Here is a 26613-nt window from a genome sequence, read left to right as displayed (position 1 = left end):
TATATTTTTATTTTTATTTTTTCTTTATTATTATTATTTTTGGGGGCTGTGTCTGGTCTTAGTTGCAGCATACGGGGTCTTTGTTGAGGCCTGCGGGCTTCTCTAGTTGTGGCACGTGGACTCCAGGGCGTGTGGGGTCCAGAGTGCATGGACCCTGTAGTTTGCGACACGCGGGCTCTCGTTGAGGTGCGTGAGCTCAGTAGTTGTGGCGCGTGGGCTTAGTTGCCCTGCAGCATGTGGGATCTTAGTTCCCTGACCAGGGATCAAACCCGAGTCTCCTGAATTGGAAGGTGGATTCTTTACCACTGGACCACCAGAGAAGTCCCTAAGTGGTTATATAAATCAAAATAAACGTCAGTTTACTTGGCATTAATTTAGGCCCATACTTCTGCAGAAAGTGCTAACTCTTGGGTTTTACTTCATGTTAAGCATGAGAAAATTCATTTCAAAATGAATTGAAGTAGAATCATTTATACAGATTTATAGTCCCTCAGATATTACTTGTTGCTTCTGTGTATAACTGACCAGATGGGAATTATGAGACGAAGAAGGAAAGTTCTGAACATTTGGCAGTTTTTGTCTCTTTACGGAGTCTGTATTCCTTCTTTCTTTCTCATTTTATAATGTGACAGTGCTTCTTAGCGTGTGTGCTGGCTCACCACTTACCTTGAGCCATTAATCTAGTTATTTTGCCTTTTCTCCCTCTGGGTCAGGCCTGTACTAACTGTTGTCTTTCACTTATAGGCCGATAGGTATCTGGTAAGTGTTTACCCCAGAGGCATTTGCTGATTTTTAAGCAACTACATCATTCATTTTGACTTATTGCAATTCAGAACGGCAGAGGTTAGAATCACCCGATGTAGTTGCTAAGGATGCAAAGTCCTGTACCTCATTGCTAGAGCATCTGAATTATTAAAACTGAGATGCGGTCTAGGAAGTATATTTTAATAAACATCCAGGTATTTCCGACTTAGGTGTCACTTGAACCATGTTTTCATAAACACTGAATTAAAGTTTAAGAATACAGAGAAGGTTTAAAAAGTGTGTGTCCTTTTGAAATTATTTTTTTAAGTATTACTAAAGCAATACCTATGTATTATAAGTCATTTAAACAATACAGAAGAGTGTAAAGTAAAAAGATGAAATTTCATTGTTCTTTCTCTTCTCTTAATTCCCAGGAACCACTATTAACAGTTTATTGAATATTATATAGCCAGGCCTTGTTTTTCAGTGCACATACAATTAATGTGTGTGTATATCTAGTATCTGATTTATTTCACATAAATGAAACCATATTATATATAAACTGTACATAATATACTTGCCTTTTTTACTCAATAATCTGTCTTCACGAAACTTTGATGTTAGCGTGTTATGCCATTTGGTTCTTTTAAATACTTGCACAGTATTTTTAAAAGTAGACCTGGTTAAAAATAGTCCATGGTTTACCTTAGTGTTCATTCTTAGTGTACATTCTGTGGATTTTGACAAATGTATAGTGACATGTATCTACCATTATAGTATCATAAAGAATAGTTTTACTGTCCTAAAAATCTGCTGTGCTTCATTTATGTACCCTTCCCTTCTCCCCTCCCCCTGGTAACCACTGATATTTTTATTGTCCTCATAGTTTTGCTTTTTCCAGCATGCCATAGAGTTGGAATCATACAGTCTGTACCCTTTTCAGATTGGCTTTTTTCAATTAGTAATAGGTATTTAAGGTTCCCCCATGTCTTCATGGCTTGATAGCTCATTTCTTTTCAGCGATGAATAATATACCATTGTCTGTATGAACAACAGCTTATTTATCTATTCACTGACTTAAGGACATCCTGATTGCTTCCAAGTTTTAGCAATTATGAATAAAGCTGCTATAAACAACCATGCACAGGTTTTTTGTGTGGAGATAAGTTCTTAACTCATTTGGTTAAATAAGAAGGAGTGTCATTGCTGGATCATTGGTAAGAGTGTGTTTAGTTTTGTAAAAATTGCCCACTGTCTTCCAAAGTAGCCGCATCGTTTTGCATTTCTGCCAGCAGTGCATGAGTATCCCTGTTGCTCTACACCACTTCTAGCATTTGGTGTTGTCAGTGTTTTTGATTTTTGCTGTTTTAGTAGGTGTGGTATCTCACAGTTGTTTTAATTTGCAGTTCCTTAATGACATAGGATGCAGATCATTTTCCTTATGCTTATTTTCTATCTGTATATCTTCTTTAGCGAGGTGTATGTTCAGATCCTTTGCCCATTTTTAAATTGGGTTTTTCATTTTCTTGTTGGTGAGTCTTACAAGTTCTTTGCATATTTTGGATAACAGTCCTCTCTCAGACATGTTTTTGCAGATATTTTCTCCCGGTCTGTGGCTTGTCTTCTCATTATTTTGAAAGTGTCCTTTGCAAAGCAGAAGTTGTGAATTTTAATGAAGTCCAACTTAATTCTTTCTCTCATGAGTCCTGCCTATGGTGTTGCATCTAAAGTCATCACCAAACTCAAGGTTATTTAGATTTTTCTCCTATCTTCTAGGAGTTTTATAGTTTTGTATTTTACATTTAGGTATACGATCCATTTTGAGTTAATTTTTGAGAAGAGGATAATGTCTGTGTCTAGACTTTTTTTTTTTTTTGGCATATGCATATCCAGCTTTTTCAACACCACTTGTTTGAAAGACTATCTTTTTTCCATTGTATTGCTTTTGCTCTTTTGTCAAAGATTAATTGACTGTATTTGTGTGGGCATGATATTTTATAGAATGGATATAGGATAATTTCCTTAGCAGTTCCCTCACTGAAGGACATCTCAGCCATTTCTTCTGGTTTCCCATTCTATCTCTCTGGCTGCATGTGCCTCTGTCCTCTAAATTTTATAATTCCTCAGTGCTTTCCTAGCTTCCTCCCTCTTTTTTTCTTTCTATTGGTGATCTCTCATCTAGTTCCATGGGCTCAAAAAACATATCACAGCTCCTTTAAAATTTATATCTGTCTAAACCTCTTCTCTGAGCTCAATCTCATATAGCCCTCTTTCTCATTGATAACTTGTCCTGGATATCTCAGTCATATCAAACTTAACATGTTTGAAATTGTACTGCTCGAAAATATTCCTCCCCCAGACTTCCTCAGATCAGTAAATGGATCCATTATCCATTCACGGCTCCGTACAGAAAACTGGTAGTCATCCTAATTGCACTCTCTCCAACTTTTCCTCTGCCTTTGCCAGGGTAATGCATCAGCAGGTCTTGCAGATTCTATCTGGATGATATATTTATGTCTGTCTACAATTTTCCATTTCCATTGCCACTATCCAGATTGAGGTCACTATCACCTCTTGATTAGACCATTGCAATACACTCCTAGTTGACCTTTCACGTCTCTTAACCCCCTCTAAATCATTTCACATAGTTGCCAGAGGAATCTTTTAAAAACATGAATTCATTCCCCTGTTTATAATCTTTAGGGATTTTACTTAGAATAAAATGCGGATTCTTTACCATGGCCTCTGAGGCTTTGCATGATTTGGGTTCCTGTTAAATCCCCGACATCATCCCCGTCTTCAGGTCCCTCCAGGTATTGTTATGCAGATGGTACACTGCACAGCTCCATGGGGTGCCATTCACATTTCAGTCTATGTGACTAGCGCTCCCTAGAGATGTTCAATGAACAGCCTGCATGGTGGCCCTGTCTGTCCACTTTCCTCTTTGTTCATTAAAATCCACATACACTGGCCTCCTTTTACTTCTGGATATGTCGTAGTTTATCTTCGATTAATTTTAACCACTCTCATATTGATAGACACTTGGGTTGCTTAAAATTATTTTGTTATTGCTAATACTGCTGTAGTGAACATACTTGGTTATACCTCCCTGTAAACATGTAAGAAAGTTTCTCATGTGTAAATATGTGGGAAATAGAATCTCTGTGTCATAGTCCAAGTGCATTTTTAGAGTTAATAGATGCTACCAAAGTCCCCTCCAGAGGTTGTCTGCACCAATTTATACTCCAGTCTGCAGTGGATGACAGAATATGCTTATCCATATCCTCACCCACACTTGAAATTATTAACATTTTTAACTTGGGGCAATCATAGAGGATTTAATATTTATTTAGCATTTTGCTGATTACAAGTGAAGTTGAGCTTCTTGTTTGAGTATCGGACATTTGGTTTTCCTGTGACTTTTCTGTTCATGTCTTTTGCATGTTTTTCTATTGGATTTGAAGTTTTAAAAAATTATACTGTATACTAATCCTTTCTTATATATTTTGCAAACATAATCTCATCTCATTTTTCTTTCGACTTTGCTTATGGTTTGTTTTGTTATTCAAAAGTTTTATATTTTTATTCACCAAACTTCTTGTTTTTTTAAATTATGTTTTTTGCTTGTCGTGTCTTGTTTTAGAAAGCCTTACTCAGCCCACAGTTACAGTCTCCTTTATTTTTTGTATTGTAAAAATTTTTATTTTTTATATGTAGTCCTTTAATTCATGTGGATCTTATTATTATGAATGGTTTGTAGTAGGGATAAGGCTTTATTTTATAAGCAGATAACTAATTTTTTTTAAATTAATGAATAGTTCATCCTTTTTATCCATGATTGGCACCAGGTCTTCATATGTTTTCATCATCTTCAAATTAATGTCTTGCATAGCCTTCTCTCTGCCGTCTCCTTTTTGAGAAAGAGTTTGTGGGAAATATTGATCCAAATAAAGAACATATATAGAAAACACCTATCAGACTAGGTTTTGTGGTGGTACCTATCTGGCTTTACTACTTTTCCTTGGTTGGATTGAACACCTGGGAGGTCTCAGGAATGGGAGAGAGCAGTCAAGGGCAGCATGATCAGAGGACCACCATCTTTCCAAACAGCAAGGACAGGAATTGTGTCTTAGGAGGTCTCTCCTGAAACTGCTGTTGATCCTGGGTCAGCGCCAGAACCAGGAATTCTCTATGCACATGTGAGCTCATGGTAAGACAACCAACCGCCCCGCCAGTGCTTCTCCAAAAAAGTGATGAGTAAGAAACAATATGTAAAGGTCACTGAACTAAAAATCAAAAGAAATAGATTTTATTAGTAGCTCTGGCATTGTATGTCTTGAAGAGATACTTAATACAGACATTTCTTTTTTTATATAATGAGGAAGACTTGCTTGACTCTAATAGCTTATTATTTAATTAAGTATTCAATCATATTTAGAAAGTACTGGGAGAAGTGAATTTTCTAATAATGGCACACATTCAAAATATTGGTGTGAGATATTTAAAAAGAGGTATGTTTTTATTTACCAGGCTTCAAGGAGGGAGTAGAACAGGAAAAATACCTAAGTTCTATATGACTCAAATGTTTCTTTTACAGATTAAAAAAGAGGGAAGGGGAAAATTGACAGGGCCATACCAGCTGCTGAGTCATTGAGTAATTTCCAATAATTTCTTGTAGGCCTACTAACTCCTGAAAATCATCAGCTTATGGTGAAGGTATTGCACATGTATTTTGAACCATAAATGTAATACTTCCTGATTTCCTTCTTCTAGGCTTGCTAACCACTGACAACCCTCCTTATCCCACCATAGGCAAATGTTTGTGCTAAGACTTCCACTAGGTTCCCAGAAGTAGACTTAAAGGATTTTGGCTGACTGTCAGAGGTGTAACAGTGAAACAAACAAACAAAAATTCCTGGTGCTTTCGTCTTTGTGGGTAGAGATATTGAGCGAACTAAATAAATATGTAATATGCTAGATGTCGATACACCCTAGAAAGAAAAATTAGGGAATGTGCATGTAGGCTCAAGGAAGGTGATATTAGAATAAAAGCCTCAAGGAGAGGCCTATGAGGATCACTGGGGGGGGAGGGAATAACAAGGGCAAAGCCCCGTGGAGGGTTCTTGCCATGATCAAGGAACAGGAAGGAGTCGGTGTGACTGAAGGGCAATAAAGAAGAGGAGAGTTTTCAGGGAGAAGGTCAGAGGGGTTATGGGGACCAGATCACATTGTAAAGAACTGTGAAGTATCTGAGATTTTATCTGCTGGCAGGCTAATAAGTTAGTGTGCCAAATTTTCATGGATGATAGCAGAAAACACGAAACTCCTGGGTCAGAAACAAAGGACAATTTATTGCTCACAGTATTAGCCATAGCCAGGTGTCAGAAATTTTGTTTACTTAGAGAGGAAATCTGAGGTCAGAGACATAAAGTTTTTATAATGGGCAGTGAGCATGCTGTGGTGCTCTGAAGGAAGGCACTGTCTCTATCTTCCAAGGATGTTTTTTACATAAACATACTGGAAAAGATAATCCGAAACAAAAGCAGCAGTGCCTGTGCTCAAAAATTGTGCAGAAACCTGAGAGACCCATAGGAAATTGTCTACACATGGATGGCCCTAAAGTCCATCATAAAGACTTTGGCTTACACAGAATGAAATTGGAAATCACTAGCAAGTTTTGAACAGAGGAGTGTCATGATCTGACTTAAGTTTAACAATATCACTTTGGTTGCTGCACTGAAAGTGACAAAAGCAAGGGTGAAAATAGGGGTCTCCCTGTCAAAGAAGTGATTACAATAATACTTTTATGAGATGATGGTGGCTTGGATCAGAGAAGTAGAGTGGAAGTAGTAAGAAGTGGTCAGATTTCAAATCTATTTTAAGGGTAGAGTTGACAAGATTTGCTGAAAGATTACATGTGGGAAGAAAGAAGAAGAGGAGTCAAGGATAACTGCAAGTTTTTTACCCTGAGGAACTGGAAGCATGATGTTGCTGTTAACCAAAATGATGGGGACTGTGGGAGGAGCAAATCTTTTGGAGAAGATGTGGAGCTCAGGACAGAGCTGAGATGCCTTTTAACCTTTCAAGGCGGTAGTCGACTAGGCTGAGATATGATCCGGAATTCAGTAATTAACAGTAGTTAATAAGTCAAGTGACAGAAATCAGTAAGAAATATAGAAGATCTAAACAACACAATCAACTAGTTTTATATAATGAATGTGAAGAACACAGCACTTCCCAATGCACATTCTTGTCAAAAAAACATGTGAAATGTTTACAACTATTTAGTATATACTGGGCCATCAGACAAGTCTCAATAAATATCCAGGGAATGATATTACATCCACATGTATAGATTTGTACAAATCTACGATTCAGAGGAAAAACAAGCTAACCCTATCAGTAGCAGGTAGCACTAGGCCTTATGATGATCAGTTTAATCTTCACCTCTGAGGTTGTTTTTTTTTTTTTTTTTTTTTAGTGTACACCACATTTGCTGTGTCTGAGCTTACTTTTGAGGTGTTTAAAAGATCATTTTGTCCAATAGAAACAAGGACACTTAAAGTGCTGAAAGTGCTAAAAAAACAAATAAACAGAAAAAACCCCAGGTATATAATGAAAACAAAAAGGAAAATAACTTTTAATAATTTATTTTGAAATAATTGTAAACTTATAGAAAAGTGGCCATAATAAAAAGAACTCCTATATCTCCTTCACCCATATTCTGCAGTTGTTTCTATTTTATTGAATTTTTTTTCTTCTCTGTTACACACACACCATTTATCATTATTAGTCTTTTTTCTGAAACTTTTAAGAGTAATCTAAAGATGTGATGCCCCATCCCTTCTAAATATTCCAGTGATTATTTTCCCCAAACAAGGATATTCTCTCATATAATTAACACACAAACCTCAAAATCAGGAAATCAACATTGGTACAATACTACCATCCAACTTACAGACTCAATTCAAATGTCGTCAACTGCCCCAACAGTGGCTATTTCCATGCTGATCCAGGATGCTCTCCAGGGATACGTGTTGCACTTGGTTGTCATGTCTCTTCAGAGTCCTTCAATCTGGAACAGTTTCTCTGTTCTTATCTGTTTTCTAGTCTTACATTCTTAGATTTTAAAAGGTCTTACATTCTTAGGATAACTGTCCACTTAGATTCATCTGATGTTTCTGCATGACCAGATTCAGATCATGTAATCTTTGCAGAAATACCAAAAAATGATGCTGTGCACATGAAGAGGTACACAATGTAGACCCATCTTTTTACTGGTAATGCTGATTTTGATTGCCTGCACATATTTGTCTTTGACAGGTTTCTTCACTTTAAATTCTCAATTTCCATTTGCAATTAATTTGTATTTTGTGGGAAGGTATTCCAAGATTTTATCAATATCCTGTTCCTCAGCCAACTACCACCTTCACTGACAACTCCAGCTGGAATCAGCATTCCAGAGATTGTTGCCACATGTTGGTTCTCTATTTGTAACATTCCTTTTACAGTTATTAATTGAACTTCTACTAATAAATAAACCTAAGGAAGATCTCTCCTCTTTCCTTCTCTCTTCCCTTCCCCCTCCCTTCCTCCCTCCTTCCTTCCTTCCTTTATATTAGTATAGTTTCATTATTTTTATTCAGATGGTTGTAATCCATTAATATTATAATTAATATAATTAATTATAATTAATTTGTTTCTCGAACTCTTACTCATTTAACCAGTTGGAGCCCCTTCAAGCTGGTTCCTGCATCATTTTCGCTTGAGTGGGCTTCCTAGGAAACAGACTCTGAGGTGGAGATTTGTGTACAGGAGCTTTATTGGAGAATGCTCTTGGAAATAACACCTGTGAGAGGGTGAAGGCAGCAGGAGAGAGAAGTTGGCAGCTGATTTCATGAGATCTCTGGAGCTGGGATGACCCTTCAGAGTTACTTCACATTGAGGCACGGTGGCCAGGCCTTTGAGGCACCCCTCTCCCCATTGCCTACACATCAAATAGTCATTGGATTCAGGCTGTCACTGGGGTGGACAAGGCAGTTCCCTTCAGTCCTGGAGAGGGACTCAGCTTTAAGCTACCTGCAGGCAATTTTCCCAGCAGTTGAGGTAGTGAGTACCTTCATTTTGAAAGGGGAATCTGCGTTTTGCACCATAACATCCACTTCAAGAGGATTTAACATTGGCTTTTGATGGTACTATATTTACTTTAAGAATTAGAAAGTAAATTTCTTAACCCACTGATTATTGGTGCTGAAGATTATAGGAAATTTTTCAGTACTTTCAGAACCACAAAAATTCCAAAAAAGATAAGTGTTTATAATAAAACATAATCCTAATTAGATTAAAATTCTATATTCTGGATGTTAATATGAGGCCTTGCCTTTCTTGTTTTCAAAATACCTTGCTTGAGGTGCTGCACATAGGCTCGCACCTCCCATTTCTCTCACTGGCTTGAAATTCTTGTAACTCAAAGCTGTGTGTTCAAGAATTTCAATGCCCTGTTTTCTTAGATAAGGGATGGATCTATTTTAATAGATAAGACAGATGAAGATCTATTTTTAAATGACTGTGCTTTTTTGAAACCATGAATAGATAGTTGATACCTTTTAGTGCTGAATTACGATGAGTTTGTACATTAAATTTGTACAGCTCAAGTAGAGTACTAAAAGTTTTGATGTCTTTTAGATGTGAGTGGGTCTGCCCACGGAGACAGGTAGAAGCCATAAATGGACTTCAAAGTGTTCTGATTCAGTGGGTAATATGTTCACTCTCATTAGAACAGCAAGACAAGGAGAGAAATGGGTTCTTTTTTTCCCTTTAAAACTGAACTTGATATTAAAAAATGATAATATATGCCCAGGTCTATGGTAATTCAAAGACAGCTCAACTGACGAATTACAATTAAAGTATGCTTGAACCTAAGCAAGATACAGACTATGGAATAAGGAAAATAAATATAATGAAAAAGAAAAAAGCAGCTGCTGAAATATATTGTATTTGTAATTCAGGTATTTTCATATTTCCCTCTTTGATGTGCGCTATTTGAGAGCATTTTACCACTTTCAAAACCTGAAGTAAGAAAATGATGATGTGTTGACAAAGTTTGCTGCTCCTAATGCCTGCAGATCTGTTCATACCACCACAACCCCCACCCACTAGTGCTGCCTCAGCCTGAAGCCAGTGGCTTCCACCTGCTCAGACAACCTTCCTGCTGGGGACCTCCCCCACCATGGCTGAAGCTCAACTGTTGGCTTTTCTGCAGAAGTGTGGAGACGTCTCTTCCTTTTTATTCTATGCTTCTTTCAAGAGTATTCAATCAGTACTTCTTCAAACCTAAATGTCTTCCAAAATCTTTAGTAAAAATGACTCTTCTAGTATTTCTAACTGCAGCCTCCTCCACTTTCCCATGCTGAATTTGGGGGTATATAACTTGGGAGACAAATAGGCATAAAACTAGCAGACCAATCCAATTAGAAAATATCACCCGGCCCACAGATTCTGCCCTGCCCTTCCATCTGGCAACTCGGAGGCTTGATTAGTAGGTAAACTTGTCTGCCTGACTCTTTCTTTGAGATAAGTAATCCAGGAAACTTCTCAGTGTTATGTTTCCTGTTGTCTAAGAGTTTCAGCTGAGGCTCAAAACTGAAAACAATAGGTGTCATGTATACCCACAAGTCTGAAAAGAGTTTATGGACAATAAAATGTCACTATACACCTACGAGAAAAATTAAGTTAAAAAAAAATGACAACACAAAATGCTTGTGAGAATGTGGAGAAACGTGATCTCTCACACATGCTGGTGAGAAGGTAAAATGGTACAGACACTCTAGAAAATAGCTTTGCAGTTTCTTATAAAACTAAAATATTGTTTGTTTTAGAAATCTATGGATTCCCTAAGTCAGATAGTGCATCACTACAATCCAAGTGTTTCCACCTCACTAATCAGCCCATTCTGCTTTCTTTTTCACAAGATTCCACTGGCCTGGTGGCAGTCAATGTCACAGTTGTTAAACAGTGGTAAATATAAATATTAATAGTTTATTTGGGGGTCCTATTTATAATAAATAAGGCCATAAAAGTGATGGTCAAGAGTGAAACTTGTGTAATTTGGAAGTCACCTGAATTTTTAGCTATTATTTATCTCAGAAAACTATCCCTTCTGAAACTGCTCCTCCCACTGACCAGCCCTGAGGCTGTTGGCTGGAACCTCAATTCTTTTTTTTTTTTTTTTGGCCACACCACACGGCACCTGGGATCAGGCACATGGGATATTAGTTCCCCAATCAGGGATCGAACCCCTGCCCCCTGCATTTGAAGCACAGAGCCTTAACCACTGGACCACCAGGGAAATCCCTTTTTTTTTTTTGAGAACCTCAATTCTTTATCCAAAAAGAAGGGTGTTGGTATTTTCCTCTTAATTAACCTACATTGATTAGTAAAGTCTCCTAAAAATGATTCATTGTCAGAACGAGGTTGTATGAGTTACTGGAAAACATGGACTTTTCCTAACCTCTAATGGGAGTGAAGGTGGGTGGGTTACAGGTTGGTGCACTGGTACTGCTGCAGACGGACCTTTTCCTTTATCGGTGTTCCTCCCCCACCATCAAAGCCTCTGATCAGGTTCCAGCAGTATTGTCTTCTCAAATCTGGGGACCCAAATAGTTGTGTTCCCATTTGCAGTGTCCTATCACAGCACTCTTAACTCTCTTCTATAGTTTTTAATGCTTTATGCTCATACCTGTCAGAGGGTTTCTTTAAAATAAATCTAATTGTTGACTTTAGTCAATAACTAGAAATGTTGGAGAAATTATTTAAAATCAGCTTTCTAAATAAATTGATGATCTGGAAAGAAAGAACACTCAGAGGCAAAACAAACAAAACCAAAACCAAAACCAACCAAACAAACAAAAAACAAAGTGAAAAAAGGGAAATAGAAGCTAAATAAATACGATGATAAACCCAGATTTTGCCTGGAGGGTATTTGTCAAACTTGCCAAACCCAAGCTTCAGCATTCAACTCTTCAAGGAAAAAATAAATTATACTATAAATTAAATGCTGCAGATATTAAAAAGATAATCAGAGGTTCTAATGGGCAACTTTGTAGCAATAAATTTGAAGATTTAAGAGAAATCAATGACTTCCTAAAGAATTACAGCTTATAAAAATGGAATTAAGGAGAAATTTTAAAAAATACATGGATATGCCTATAAGAATAAAAGCAATTGTATCAGTTATCAAAATTTTCCCACAAGGACACACCAGGGCAAGATGATTATATTAGCAAGTTCTACAAATTATTTTAAGAAAAATAATTACCATCTTACACAAACTCTTCCACATATATAGAAGGAGATAATAGTCTATGATTCATATTTTGAGTATAGAATAAGCTTGATATAAAACCCTGTGAAGGTCAGTATGAGAAAAGAAAATTATAGAGCGATCTCACTTGTACACATAGCCATAGAATTCTATCAAACAGAATCCAACTCCCTGTGTAAAAAAGATATGTCATAACCAAACTGAGTTTATCTCAGGGTTGCAAGTTTAATTTATCATTAGGAAATCAACCAACATAATTGACCATATTAAAGGAGAAAAATCACATGATTATCTCATTTGATCCAAGAATATTTGATAAAATTCAACATCCAATTAATGATGAAAACTCTTAACAAATTAGGACTAGCATTTTGTTTCCTAGTAAAGGGGATCTACCAAATACCTATAGCAAACAGTTACCATAATTAATCCTGAAATGTTAAAAGCCTCCTCTTTAAGATGAAGAACAAGATGTGTGCCCACAGTTATCACTTCTCTTCAGGATTAAACATGACTTTAGTCACTACCATAAGGCAAGAAAAAGAAATAATATGTAGGGGAGGGACCTTCAAGATGGCAGAGGAGTAAGACATGGAGATCACCTTCCTCCCAACAAATACATCAGAAATACATCTACATGTGGAACAACTCCTACAGAACACCTACTGAACGCTGGCAGAAGACCTCAGACTTCCCAAAAGGCAAGAAACTCCCCACGTACCTGGGTAGGGCAAAAGAAAAAAGGAAAAACAGAGACAAAAGAATAGGGATGGGACCTGCACTGCTGGGAGGGAGCTGTGAAGGAGGAAAAGTTTCCACACGCTAGGAAGCCCCTTCACTGGTGGAGACGGGGGGTGGGTGAGGGGGAGAAGATTCAGAGCCATGGAGGAGAGTGCAGCAACAGGGGTGGGGAGGGCAAAGCGGAGAGATTTCCGCACAGAGGATTGGTGCCGACCAGCACTCACCAGCCTGAGAGGCTTGTCTGCTCACCCCCTGGGACATGTGAGGGCTGGGAGCTGAGGCTTGGGCTCTGGAGGTCAGATCCCAGGGAAAGGATTGGGGTTGACTGTGTGAACACAGCCTGAAGGGGGCTAGTGCACCACAGCTAGCCGGGAGGGAGTCTGGGAAAAAGTCTGGACCTGCTTAAAGGCAAGAGACCATTGTTTCCGGGTGCGCAAAGAGAGGGGATTCCTTCCCCATGTGCCCACAGAAGGCAGAGCACCGCCTAAATGAACTCCAGAAATGGGAGTGAGCCACGGCTGTCAGCTTGGACCCCAGAGACGGGCATGAGATGCTAACGCTACTGCTGCTGCCACCAAGAAGCCTGTGTGCAAGCACAGGTCACTATCCACACCCCTCCAGGAGCCTGTGCAGCCTGCCACTGCCAGGGTCCCATGATCTAGAGACAACTTCCCTGGGAGAACACATGGCACACCTCAGGCTGTTGCTGCATTATGCTGGCCTCTGCTGCCACAGGCTCACCCCCAGTCCAATTATGACTACCATACCCCTCACTCCCCCTGGCCTGAAGGAGCAAGAGCCCCCTAATTAGCTGCTGCTTTAACTCACTCCTGTCTGGGCAGAGAACAGATGCCTGAGGGCAACCTACATGCAGAGCTGGGGCTAAAACAAAAGCTGAACCCCAGGAGCTGTGCGAACAAAGAATAGAAAGGGAAATTTCTCCATGCAGCATCAGGAGCAGCGGATTAAATCCCCACAATCAACTGATGTACCCTGCATTGGTAGAATGCCTGAATACACAATGAATTGTCCCAAAACTGAGGTGGTGGACATTGGGAGCAACTGTAGACTTGGAGTTTGCTGTCTTTGACTGATTTGTTTCTGATTTTTATGTCTATCTTAGTTTAGTTCTAAGTGCTTGTTATTGCTGGTGGATTTGTTTATTGGTTTGGTTGCTCTCTTCTTTTTTATTTATTTTAATAATTAAAAAAATTTTTTTAAATTAATTAATTAATTTATTTATTTTCTTTCTTTTTTTCTACCTTTTCTTCTGACCTGCGTGGCTGACAGGGTCTTGGTGCTATGCCCGGGTGCTGGCCCTGAGCCTCTGAAGTGGGAGAGCTGAGTCCAAGATGTTGGACCACCGGAGACCTCCCAACTCCATGTAATATCAATTAGTGAGAGCTCTCCCAGAGATCTCTGTCTCAACACGAAGACCCAGCTTCACCCAACGGCCAGCAAGCTCCAGTGCTGGATGCCCCATGCCAAACAACTAGCAAGACAGGAACACAACCAACCCATTAGCAGAGAGGCTGCCTAAAATCATACGAAGTTCACAGACACCCCAAAACACACCACCGGATGTGGCCCTGCCCACCAGAAAAACAAGATACAGCCTCACCCACCAGAACAGAGGTACCAGTCCCCTCCACCAGGACCCTACACAAGCCACTGACCAACATCACCCACAGGGTCAGACACAAAAAACAACTGGAACTAGGAACCTGCAGCCTGCAAAAAGGAGACCCCAAACACAGTGAGTTAAACAAAATGAGAAGAAAGAGAAATATGCAGCAGATGAAGGAGCAAGGTAAAAAACAAACAGACCAAACAAATGAAGAGGAAATAGGCAGAGTACCTGAAAAACAATTCAGAGTAATGATAGTAAAGATGATCCAAAATCTTGGAAATAGAATGGAGAAAATATAAGAAACGTTTAACAAGGACCTAGAAGAATGAAAGAGCAAACAAACAATCATGAACAACAGAATAAATGACATTAAAAATTCTCTAGAAGGAATCAATAGCAGAATAACTGAGGCAGAAGACCGGATAAGTGACCTGGAAGATAAAATAGTGGAAAGAGCTACCACAGAGCAGAATAAAGAAAAAAGAATGAAAAGAATTGAGCACAGTCTCAGAGACTTCTGGGACAACATTAAATGCACCAACAATTGAATTATAGGGGTTCCAGAAGAAGAGAGAAAGAAAGGGTCTGAGAAAATGTTTGAAGAGATTATAGTTGAAAACTTCCCTAACATGGGAAAGGAAATAGTAAATCAAGTCCAGGAAGCACAGAGAGTCCCATACAGGATAAATCCAAGGAGAAACACACCAAGACACGTATTAATCAAACTATCAAAAATCAAATATAAAGAAAAAAAATTAAAAGCAGCAAGGGAAAAGCAACAAATAACATACAAGGGAATCCCCATAAAGGTAACAGCTGATCTTTCAGCAGAAACTCTGCAGGCCAGAGGGAGTGGCAGGACATATTTAAAGTGATGAAAGGGAAAAACCTACAACCAAGATTACTCTACCCAGAAAGCATCTCATTCAGATTTGAAGGATAAGTTAAGACCTTTACAGGCAAGCAAAAGTTAAGAGAATTCAGCACCACCAAACCAGTTTTACAGCAATTGCTAAAGGAACTTCTCTAGGTGTGAAACACAAGAGAAGGAAAAGACCTACAAAAACAAACCCAAAACATTTAAGAAAATGGGAATAGGAACATACATATCGATAATTACCTGAAATGTAACTGGATTAAATGCTCCAACCAAAAGACATAGGCGGCTGAATGGATACAAAAACAAGACCCATATGTATGCTGTCTACAAGAGACACACTTCAGACCTAGAGACACATACAGACTGAAAGTGAGGGGATGGAAAAAGATATTCCATGCAAATGGAAATCAAAAGGAAACTGGAGTAACAATTCTCATATCAGGCAAAAAAGACTTTAAAATAAAGACTATTACAAGAGACAAAGAAGGACACTACATAATGATCAAGGGATCAATCCAAGAAGAAGATATAACAATTGTAAATATTTATTTACACCCAACATAGGAGAACCTCAATACATAAGGCAAATGCTAAAGCCATAAAAGGGGAAATCGACAATAACACAATCATAGTAAGGGATTTTAACACCGCACTTTCACCAATGGACAGACCATCCAAAATGAAAATAAATAAGGAAACACAAGCTTTAAATGACACAATAGACATGATGGGCTTAATTGATATTTATGGGACATTCCATCCAAAAACAACAGAATACATTTTATTCTCAAGTGCTCGTGGAACATTCTCCAGGATAGATTATATCTTGGGTCACAAATCTAGGCTCAGTAAATTTAAGAAAATTGAAATTTTATCAAGTATCTTTTCTGACCACAACAATATGAGACTAGATATCAATTACAGGAAAAAAAAATGTAAAAAATAGAAACACATAGAGGCTAAACATTATGCTACTAAATAACCAAGAGATCACTGAAGAAATCAAAGAAGAAATCAAAAAATGCCTAGAAACAAATGACAGTGAAAACATGACGACCCAAAACCTATGGGATGCAGCAAAAGCAGTTCTAAGAGGGAAGTTCATAGCAATACCATCCTACCTCAAGAAACAAGAAAAATCTCAAATAAACAACCTAACCTTAAACCTAAAGCAATTAGACAAATAAGAACAAAAACCCCACAAAGTTAGCAGAAGGAAAGTAATCATAAAGATCAGATCAGAAATAAATGAAAAAGAAATGAAGGAAACAATAGCAAAGATCAATAAAAATTAAAGCTGGTTCTTTGAGAAGATAAACAAAATTGATAAACAATCAGCCAGACTCATCAAGAAAAAAAGGGAGAAGACTCAAATCAATAGAATTATAAATGAAAGAGGAGAAGTAACAATTGACACTGCAGAAATACAAAGGATCATAAGGGATTACTACAAGCAACTATATGCCAATAAAATGGACAATCTGGAAGAAATGGACAAATTCTTAGAAAACCACAACATTCCGAGCCTGAACCAGGAAGAATAGGAAATATAAACAGACCAATCACAAGCCCTGAAATTGAAACTGTGATTAAAAATCTTCCAACAAAAAAAAGCCCAGGACTAGATTGGCTTCACAGGCGAATTCTATCAAAGATTTAGAGAATAGCTAACATCTATCCTTCTCAAACTCTTCCAAAATATAGCAGAGGGAGAAATACTCCCAAACTCTTTCTACGAGGCCACCATCACCCTGATACCAAAACCAGACAAAGATGTCGCAAAAAGGGAAAACTACAGACCAATATCACTGATGAACATAGATGCAAAAATCCTCAAGAAAATACTAGTAAACAGAATCCAAGAGCACATTAAAAGGATCATACACCATGATCAAGTGGGTTTTATCCCAAGAATGCAAGGATTCTTCAATATATGCAAATCAATCAACGTGATACACCATATTAACAAATTGAAGGATAAAAACCATATGGTAATCTCAATAGATGCAGAAAAAGCTTTTGACAATATTCAACACTCATTTATGATAAAAACTCTCCAGAAAGTAGGCATAGAGCAACTTACCTCAATGTAATAAAGGCCATATATGACAAACCCACAGCCAATATCGTTCTCGAGGGTGAAAAACTGAAATCATTTCCTCTAAGATCAGGAACAAGACAAGGTTGCCCACTCTCACCACTATTATTCAACATAGTTTTGGAAGTTTTAGCCACAGCAATCAGAGAAGACAAAGAAATAAAAAGAATCCAAATAGGAAAAGAAGAAGTAAAACTGTCACTGTTTGCAGATGACATGATGCTATACATAGAGAATCCTAAAGATTCTACCAGAAAACTACTAGAGCTAATCAATGAATTTAGTAAAGTAGCAGGATACAAAATTAATTCACAGAACTCTCATGCATTCCTATACACAAATGATGAAATATCTGAAAGAGAAATTACGGAAACACTCCTTATTTACCATTGCAACAACAACAAAAAGTACCTAGGAATAAACCTACCTAAGGAGACAAAAGACCTGTATGCAGAAACTATAAGACACTGGTGAAAGAAATTGAAGATGATACAAACAGATGGAGAGATATACCATGTTCTTGGATTGGAAGAATCAATATTGTGAAAATGACTATACTACCCAAAGCAATCTATAGATTCAATGCAATCCCTATCAAACTACCAATGGCATTTTTCACAGAACTAGAACAAAAAGTTTCACAATTTGTATGAAAACACATAATACCCCGAATAGCCAAAGCAATCTTGAGAAAGAAAAACGGAGCTGGAGGAATCAGGCTCCCTGACTTCAGACTATAGTACAAAGCTACAGTAATCAAGACAGTATGGTACTGGCATGAAAACAGAAATATAGATCAATGGAACAGGTTAGAAAGCCCAGAAATAAACCCACGCACATATCGTCACCTTATCTTTGATATATAGATATACAATTATATACAATGGAGAAGAATATACAATGGAGAATATACAATGGAGAAAAGACAGTCTCTTCAATAAGTGGTGCTGGGAAAACTGGACAGCTATATGTAAAAGAGTGAAATTAGAACACTTCGTAACACCACACACAAAAATAAACTGAAAATTGATTAAAGTCCTAAATCTAAGGCCAGACACTATAAAACTCTTAGATGAAAATATAGGCAGAATACTTTATGCCATCAATCACAGCAAGATCCTTTTTGACTCATCTCCTAGAGAAATGGAAATAAAAACAAAAATAAACAAATGGGACCTAGTGAAACTTAAAATCTTTTGAACAGCAAAGGAAACCATAAACAAGATGAAAAGACAACCCTCAGAATGGGAGAAAATATTTGCAAATGAACAGCTGACAAAGGATTAATCTCCCAAATATATAACCAGCCCATGCAGCTCAATATCAAAAAGACAAACAACCCAATCCAAAAATGTGCAGAAGACTTGAATAGACATTTCTCTGAAGAAGATATACAGATTGCCATCAAACACAGGAAAGGATGCTCAACATCACTAATCATTAGAGAAATACAAATCGAAACTATAACGAGGTCACCTCACACCGGTCAGAATAGCCATCATCAAAAAATCTACAGGGCTTCCCTGGTGGCACAGTGATTAAGAACCTGCCTTCCAATGCAGGGAACACAGGTTTGAGCCCTGGTCCAGGAAGATCCCACGTGCTATGAAGCAACTAAGCTCGTTTGCCACAACTACGGAGCCTGAGCTCTAGAGCCCACAAGCCACAACTACTGAGTCCATGTGCCACAACTACTGAAGCCCACGCACCTAGAACCTGTGCTCCACAACAAGAGAAGCCACTGCAATGAGAAGCTCGTGCAGCACAATGAAGAGTAGCCCCCAACTGCCACAACTAGAGAAAACCCATGCACAGCAATGAAGACCCAATGTAACCAAAAACCAAAAAACAAACAAACAAAAAACAACCTACAAATAATAAATGCTGGAGGATGTGGAGAAAAGGGAACTCTCTTGCACTGTTGGTGGGAATGTAAATTGGTACAGCCACTATGGAGAACAGTATGGAGGTTCCTTAGAATCTAAAAATAGAACTACCATATGACCCAGCAATCCCACTCCTTGGCTTATACCCTGAGAAAACCATAATTCAAGAAGAGTCATGTACCACAATGTTCATTGCAGCTCTATTTACAATAGCCAGGACATGGAAGCAACCTAAGTGTCCATAGACAGGTGAATGGATAAAGAAGATGTTGCACGTATATACAATGGAATATTACTCAGCCATTAAAAGAAACGAAATTGAGTTATTTGTAGTGAGGTGGATGGACCTAGAGTCTGTCATACAGAGTGAAGTAAGTCAGAAAGAGAAAAACAAATACCGCATGCTGACACATATATATGGAATGTAACAAAAATGGTTCTGATGAACTTAGGGGCAGGACAGGAATAAAGACATAGATGTAGTGAATGGAAACCTAATCCAGGACATAATCCACTAGTTGTCTGTGGTGTTTGAGTGTGTGGTCCTCGGGAGGCCTGTGCTTCTGTTCCAATTTTACTTTGTTTCCAGTGTCTCTTTAAGTGTTTCTCTGTGCAGTTTGGCATCGACAGTCTCTGAGTGACTCTCCATAATGCTCATGATCCACGAAGACTTATGTTAAGGACCCCATAGTTGAAACTTAGGAAATTCAAGACAGTTTCTATAAAGAAATCGTTAAACATTTCAGGATACATGGCCTTGGTTTTTGTTTACTTTTTTAACCATCATGGTTAAAAAGTTTGAAAGGTACTTAAAGGGCTAAAAAGACCTCTTCCTTATTTCTTTTGTAAGATATTCTTGTCTGATAATCTCCGGGCCTTTATTATTGGGATAGGGGAGTGGGGTAATCATTAAGGCTGCTTATCTAACATTTCAGTTCTCCTCTCCTTTTCATCACATTATAAGATTGCATTTTCCTGCCCTTTTTGAGGTTAGAAGTGACCTTGTAATTTGCTCAGGCCAATGAAATGTGCGCAGAAGTGACGTGTATCACTTCTGTCAGAACCAGGGCATGAGTCGCTGTATTACCTTTTCTTAGACTCAGTGATTGTAGTAGAAGCATCAGTCAAAAAAGAGCTTCTATCCACCTGGGTCCCTGAGTAACTAGTCTGAGAGAAGCCACCTTGCTGACACATTCCGTGAGGAAGAAATAAATTTTTGTTTGTTAAGCCACTGAGATTTTGGGATTGTTTGTTATTGCATCATAACCTAACCTAACATGATTGATACAGGGAGTTTACAAAGATCAGCAGAAAAAAAGAATAGTCTTAAGTTTCATGTAATATCAATACATGTAGTCTTTCTGTTTTAATCACAATTGTTCATGTTTAAGCAAAGTTGTGTTTACAAAATATATCTCTAGGACTGTCTTTCTATAGTAGTAGTTCTAATCTCTTAATCGATCAGAGATAACAGGGACACCATCAATTTCCCTAATTGTACAGTGATGCATAGAAGTTCCATACAGCAAAGGTATTTTGAAATAAGCTAGCCATTGGTTGGACTTGGAATTCTTTCACTCTGAGAGGGTTCTCTACTATGGTTGGGGTGGCCTCTCTGAGATAGAATAGAACCTAGTAGTAAGAGGAAGGGTCATGGTGTTTTTAAATCGGGTTAATGCCTATGGGTTAGTTACGTCAAAGGTCAACCCGGGGCCTAGTGAATTAAAAAAACATTTTTTTGCAAGGCTAAGTTAATAAGAGTGTTAATAAGAAACATTTCATATTCAAAAGTACAAACTGTCATGTTATAATTAAATGAAATAGTCTCTGCTAAACTAAAAAACAGCAAGAAGAAAACATCTAATGCATTTAGTGTCAGTATTCTGAAGACAAACAGTACCTTATTCTTGTTTACTATAAATGGATAAAAGCATTAAAAACAAGAAACCCATGATATATGGTAGCCTCCGGTATGATGAAGGATCTTTAATTTTGTACATTTTTTTCTTCCTCTGGGAGAAAATATTCTAAAATTTTTAAATGATTATTTGCAGAGAATCTGGGGCCTAAATGTATTTATAAGCAAGGTATTAAACCAATCTAGGAGAATAGAATTACCAGTCTTATCAAATTATTGCATACAATCTTTTAAAAATTAGTTAATTTTACCCTTTTATTTGGAGATAATTTAAAATATATAGAAAATTAAAAAAATAAAATGAGTACAAAGCATAGTATACCCAGATTCATCTTTTGTTAATTTTCTTCCCCTTTATCTAGTGCTGTCTAGCTATCTATCTACATGATATTTTTTCTCAATAATTTGTTCCATACATCATGGCTCTTTGCACCTAACAACTTAGAGATATTCTCATATATATAACCACAGTACAGTTATCACCTTTAATAAATTTAATATTAATACCATCCTTTCATCTTACCTAATATTAATATTTCAATTTTTTCTGTTGATCCAATAATATTTTACCCTAGATTATGAAATCTCATATGAACTGAGATGTTGCACTGAGTTGTCATATTTCTTTAATGTGTTTTAACCTAGAACATTTCCACAGTCTTCATTGTCTTTCATGACACTGATGTTTTTGAAGGATCTTTTCTTCCCTCTTTTTTTTGAAAGGAATGCTCATCATTTTGGGTTTGACTGATATTTCGTTCTAAGCAGATTTAGGGTATGCATTCTTGGCTGAGGTGCTTCACAGGTGATGTGTTCTTCTCAGGGCATCACACACGGAGGCACATGTATCTATCTGTCCCTCACTGGTGAAATCAATTTTGCTCACCTTTGTCAAGGTGTTGACTTATTTTTTTCCACTGTATGCCATTCTGCTGTATAAATATGGGGTTTTTTTCTTCCTTGCAGTTCATATGCAGTTTATGGGAGATACATTAAGCCATGTATATCTACATTCATCAAAACTACCCCTAGATTTAACATCCTTTGATTATTCTAGCCTGAATCAGTCTTTACTTGGATGCAAAATTCCCTCCACAATTATGACCTGGGTGCAGTAGCTTCTCAAATGTTCTCCGGAGTTCTCACAGAGGTATCATGGTCCATGTGTTGTTAACTTGGTGTCTCTGTAGGGGAAGGACAGCCTGTAGCTTCCTAGTTTGCCATCTTGCTATCCCACATCTCTGCTTTTAAAGCACAGATTTTCTTAAAACCTAAAGCTCTGCAAGATTCCCCTCAAGCATTAAAAATTTCATCACCTCTCTACCCTGGATGCAGTAACTGCTTATTTCATCACACTTTTTAAATCACTTTAAGTTGAGCAAGTCCCACTGAAAGTTGTTTGCTACCAAATGTTTCTGTTTCAGTGGTAGAACTTAAGCTTTCTAAAATAGATTATTAATCTCCAGAGCATTGTTTCTCATGATGGACTCAAAGCATAGTCTATTCAATAAATAAATAGTTCTCTATCTCCACATGTTATAAGCCTATGAGGTTAAATTGTTGCCCTCACGGATGCATGTCTGCTTTGTTCTCAGCAAATGTGCTGAGTTTAGGGCTCTCCAACTATGCTCTCGATTTCATGACTTTAATGCAATAATTTTGACTTTAGCCACAGCTCTCCTACTGTACCACAGTCATGTTCTAGTCAGTCAGTCAAGAAAAAGAGATGAGAATAATTTGAGACTTTTTGTGGCATTTATTAATCTGTTATTTGCATTTAGGTCTATGGATAGTGCATATAATTTCACTGTAGCTCCTTAGCTTGTAAATGCTTAACAAGAATCTAATGGATAGAAGTAACTTTTTTTTCCATCCTTAACTATGTGATTACCTCTCCATTCCAAGTTAAACAGTTGGACAAATTTTAGATTAACTAAGTACATACATTGTTATTGCAGCAAAAATGAAGCTAAACATCCTTGCCCTTTGCTGGTTTATTATCATAGTCTACTGGGGGGTGGTGGGATCCAGCAATTGAATCTGTTGGCTAGTTGCTAACAGAAGAGATGGCTAAGTATCAATTACTGAAAAAATAAAGTCATTCCTTTAGGCAGACTTTCTTTAGCACCCAGATGGATAATGCTGAACAACTCTAATTACTTAACTCATTTAATTATTTGGGTGGCTATTTTGTTCAAATAATCTTTGAAGACCCTTCAAGATAGAGTGTTGCTTAAATATTAAATGTTCTTACAATTAAGTTCCCCATAAATGCTAGCCCCCAAATAGGGAAGTCATCATCTAAAACAGTGACATAGTAGAGATGATAGAAGATGATTGGACAGGGTAGCAGCCTAATCTTTGGAAGAGTGTGTTAGCTGGGGAGGAAACATAGGAAGTCAATGGAAACTTGCGGGGAGAACTACAGACTGAGTGAACTACAATGAACCCTGTATTATTTTCCTGGGAATCAGTATAAGTTGTTTTGAGCTGCAGCTCCCACTGAGATTCCTATCACCAAATAGGCTCTTTCCATGACCTGCCCTGTCAACATAAGCCAGTTCTTAACTCAGAGTGACAAAATGGTTAGGTCTGCCTCCAGGAGTTTGTCTTGTTTGTTATTGGGTCAGCTGTTTGATACTGGTTCAAAACCACAATGATACATTGATTCTTAAACAATTTTGTACTGAAATGAAAATAAAGTGTATCTGCCATCATTGTCAAAAAAATTGTGTTCTATAAAATCACATGATTGTTTTATGATAAAGAAATTTGGTGATTCCTTTTTTTTTGTAGATTATGCGAATTTACTGATAACACTATTTTTTAAATTATTTTTTCTTTTTCTTTTTTTTTAAATTTTTGGCCGCGCCACACGGCATGCAGGATCTTAGTTCCCCGACCAGGGATCGGACCTGTGCCCCTTATAATGGAAGCATGGAGTCTTCACCACTGGACCACCAGGGAAGTCCCTGGTAATTTCCTTTGAGTACTTACCTCATATGAATTCTGTCAGGTAGGCAAAATGATACTTATTATATTAGTGAGAGCTCTGGCAGTAAACAGCACACACGTATAAGGTAACAGATGCTAAGTTAAACTTTTTAATTTTCATGGTAAAACATCAATTTTGTCACATAAATCTGGAAAACAAAGCATGTAATGATCCTTTCAATTAATAGCCAGGATTCCTGGACTTCTACAGGGGTCTTAATTTTCATTTTTTGCTATGCTTTGACCATCAGAAACTTGACCGACACAGCTGATATCCAAGAGTAATGGTCTAATGAAAATGTCAAATAATTATCTCTGAAGACAACTGACTATTGCCCCAGTAACATGTCAGATCAATAGAAAACTACTTTTCAAAGATAATTTGACATAATTATCTTTACAGAACTATGACCTAATATTATGCCCGTAGCCTTTATTGTGTCAATATAAAAAATGACCATATACATAATGCCTCTTCATTTTCTAGAAAATTGTCATCAAACACAACATTTATTATGCTATTTAATTTTATTTTTCTAAAAAATGGATCGTGCTCAATATATTTTTATTACAGTTCAGTGCCAGGGTACAGTTCTCTGTCCTTGATGTGATGACTGGTATGCTTTCTTTTATTAGGCAATAATTAAGTAGCAGTCTGTTGTATTTTATGTTTCACTTCAACTTCTAAGAAACCCAAAGGTAATTTTACATTCAGTTGTGTGTTGTGAAATGATTTAGACTCGCCTGGTTTTGCCTTCCTTGTCCTTCCCTTCCCTTCCCTTCCCTTCTCTTCTTTCCTTGGCAGGAGGGCATAAGTTTATCTTTCTATCACTATCTTGGCTACTTTTCAAATACATGTACCTTTTACTGTGAGTTCTTTCTTAAGTTGTTTGGAAGTATCTTAAATAATAAATTCAGCTACTGAGTCAGGTAACTTGTGTGGGAAAATTTATGGCTGTTTCAGGAGTCTCAAAGGCTCATTTACAGCAGGTCTGGAAGATAACATTGATTACGTGCATGTGTCATTCAGGTTTTAAACCTTGAATAATCATCACTCACTTCACAAGTGTTAACTGAACACCAACTATGTGAAAGGCACACCCAGACCAGTAAGCAAGTCCTGATGAGTTTTTAATTTAGTGTGCCTTACATTGGTCTCTTCTATTCTCAGAGGTATTTTAATAATTTACACCTTACCTGGCATACATTTCCTTTTCAGATAAAGAGGTTTACTCACATTTCCAAGTGCACCTTTCCATCTTCCCCATGCTTTGCTGAAGTGGTTTTCACTCTTAGGACAGCTACCTCACCATCCTGTATGAGTCTATCCAAAACTTACCCTTTTTTTTAACACCTAATCTAATTCCACTGCTTTTTTCTTTTTGAGATTTTTTTCTTCCAGTTTTATTGAGATATACTTGACATACAGCAGTATATAACTTTAAGGTGTACAGCATGATGATTTGACTTACATACATCATGAGATGACAACCACAGTAAGTTTAGTGACTATGCATCATCTCATACAGATACAAAATAAAAGGAAAAAATATCTTCTCCTTGTGATGAGAACTCTTAGGAGTTACTCTCTTAACAGCTCTCATGTGTAACCTGCAGCAACGCTATTAATTCCATTGCTTTCTAAGGCCTTTTCAGGCCCCACTAGCCAGAAGTTATGCAGGTACTGTCATTTGTCGAGCTGTTAAAGAATTCAATACCCTGGGATGTTTTTCACTCTTTTCCCTGAACTGTTATTTAAATTATATACTTTAATTTTCACAGACTTTTGCCTGGTCTCTATCTAAATTATTAGTTCTTTGAAAGGAGGGACCGTACCTTATCATGCTTTGGATCTGTCCATATTGCCTGAGTGGTTTCTCAATAAATACTTTTTAAAAAACTTAATAATCTGCTATACTTCTATAGATAATGTGTATTAGTTTTTTAAAAAAATCTTATTTGGTCATTTGGAAAATTTATGTCTACTACATTGATCATGATAGCTTGAAATATTTTTTACATCTTTATATAATAAAAACTATTGTCTTTTTAAAATAGGAGGTTTAAAATATTTTAGCTTAAGAATCTGTTTAAAACAAATCCATATTTTAAAAAAGGAGATGATGAAAATACCTATGTGGACATAACCTGCATTTAGCACAAGTCTAATCTAACACTTTTCCTTTCTCTGTAAGAGGGGTTCATATTTAAGAAGTACTTGTTATGTGCCAGGTTCTGTGCTGGCCTCTTTGTGTCACTGACCCCTCATCATGACCTTTATAAGGGTGGCTTGGAATCTTAGACAGTTCTGTCATTGGGACCACAGGGCTTTCATGACCATTTGCCTTGTGATATTCCTTGGTTAGGATGGTACAGGAAAGTTTGCTTTCCTATTTTTC

At 37.4% G+C, this 26613-nt stretch overlaps 1 protein-coding gene across 1 annotated transcript in view; it reads right to left on the bottom strand.

The window, feature by feature from the left end:
* EYS (eyes shut homolog) overlaps positions 1 to 26613 on the bottom strand; it is a 1768116-nt gene that overhangs the window by 6446 nt on the left and 1735057 nt on the right. The window lies entirely within an intron of this gene.

The sequence above is a fragment of the Balaenoptera musculus genome, chromosome 12 (assembly GCF_009873245.2).
Source record: "Balaenoptera musculus isolate JJ_BM4_2016_0621 chromosome 12, mBalMus1.pri.v3, whole genome shotgun sequence".
Classification (NCBI taxonomy): domain Eukaryota; kingdom Metazoa; phylum Chordata; class Mammalia; order Artiodactyla; family Balaenopteridae; genus Balaenoptera; species Balaenoptera musculus.
Note: the sequence above shows the minus strand (reverse complement) of the source record. Positions and strands in the feature narration are given on the sequence as shown.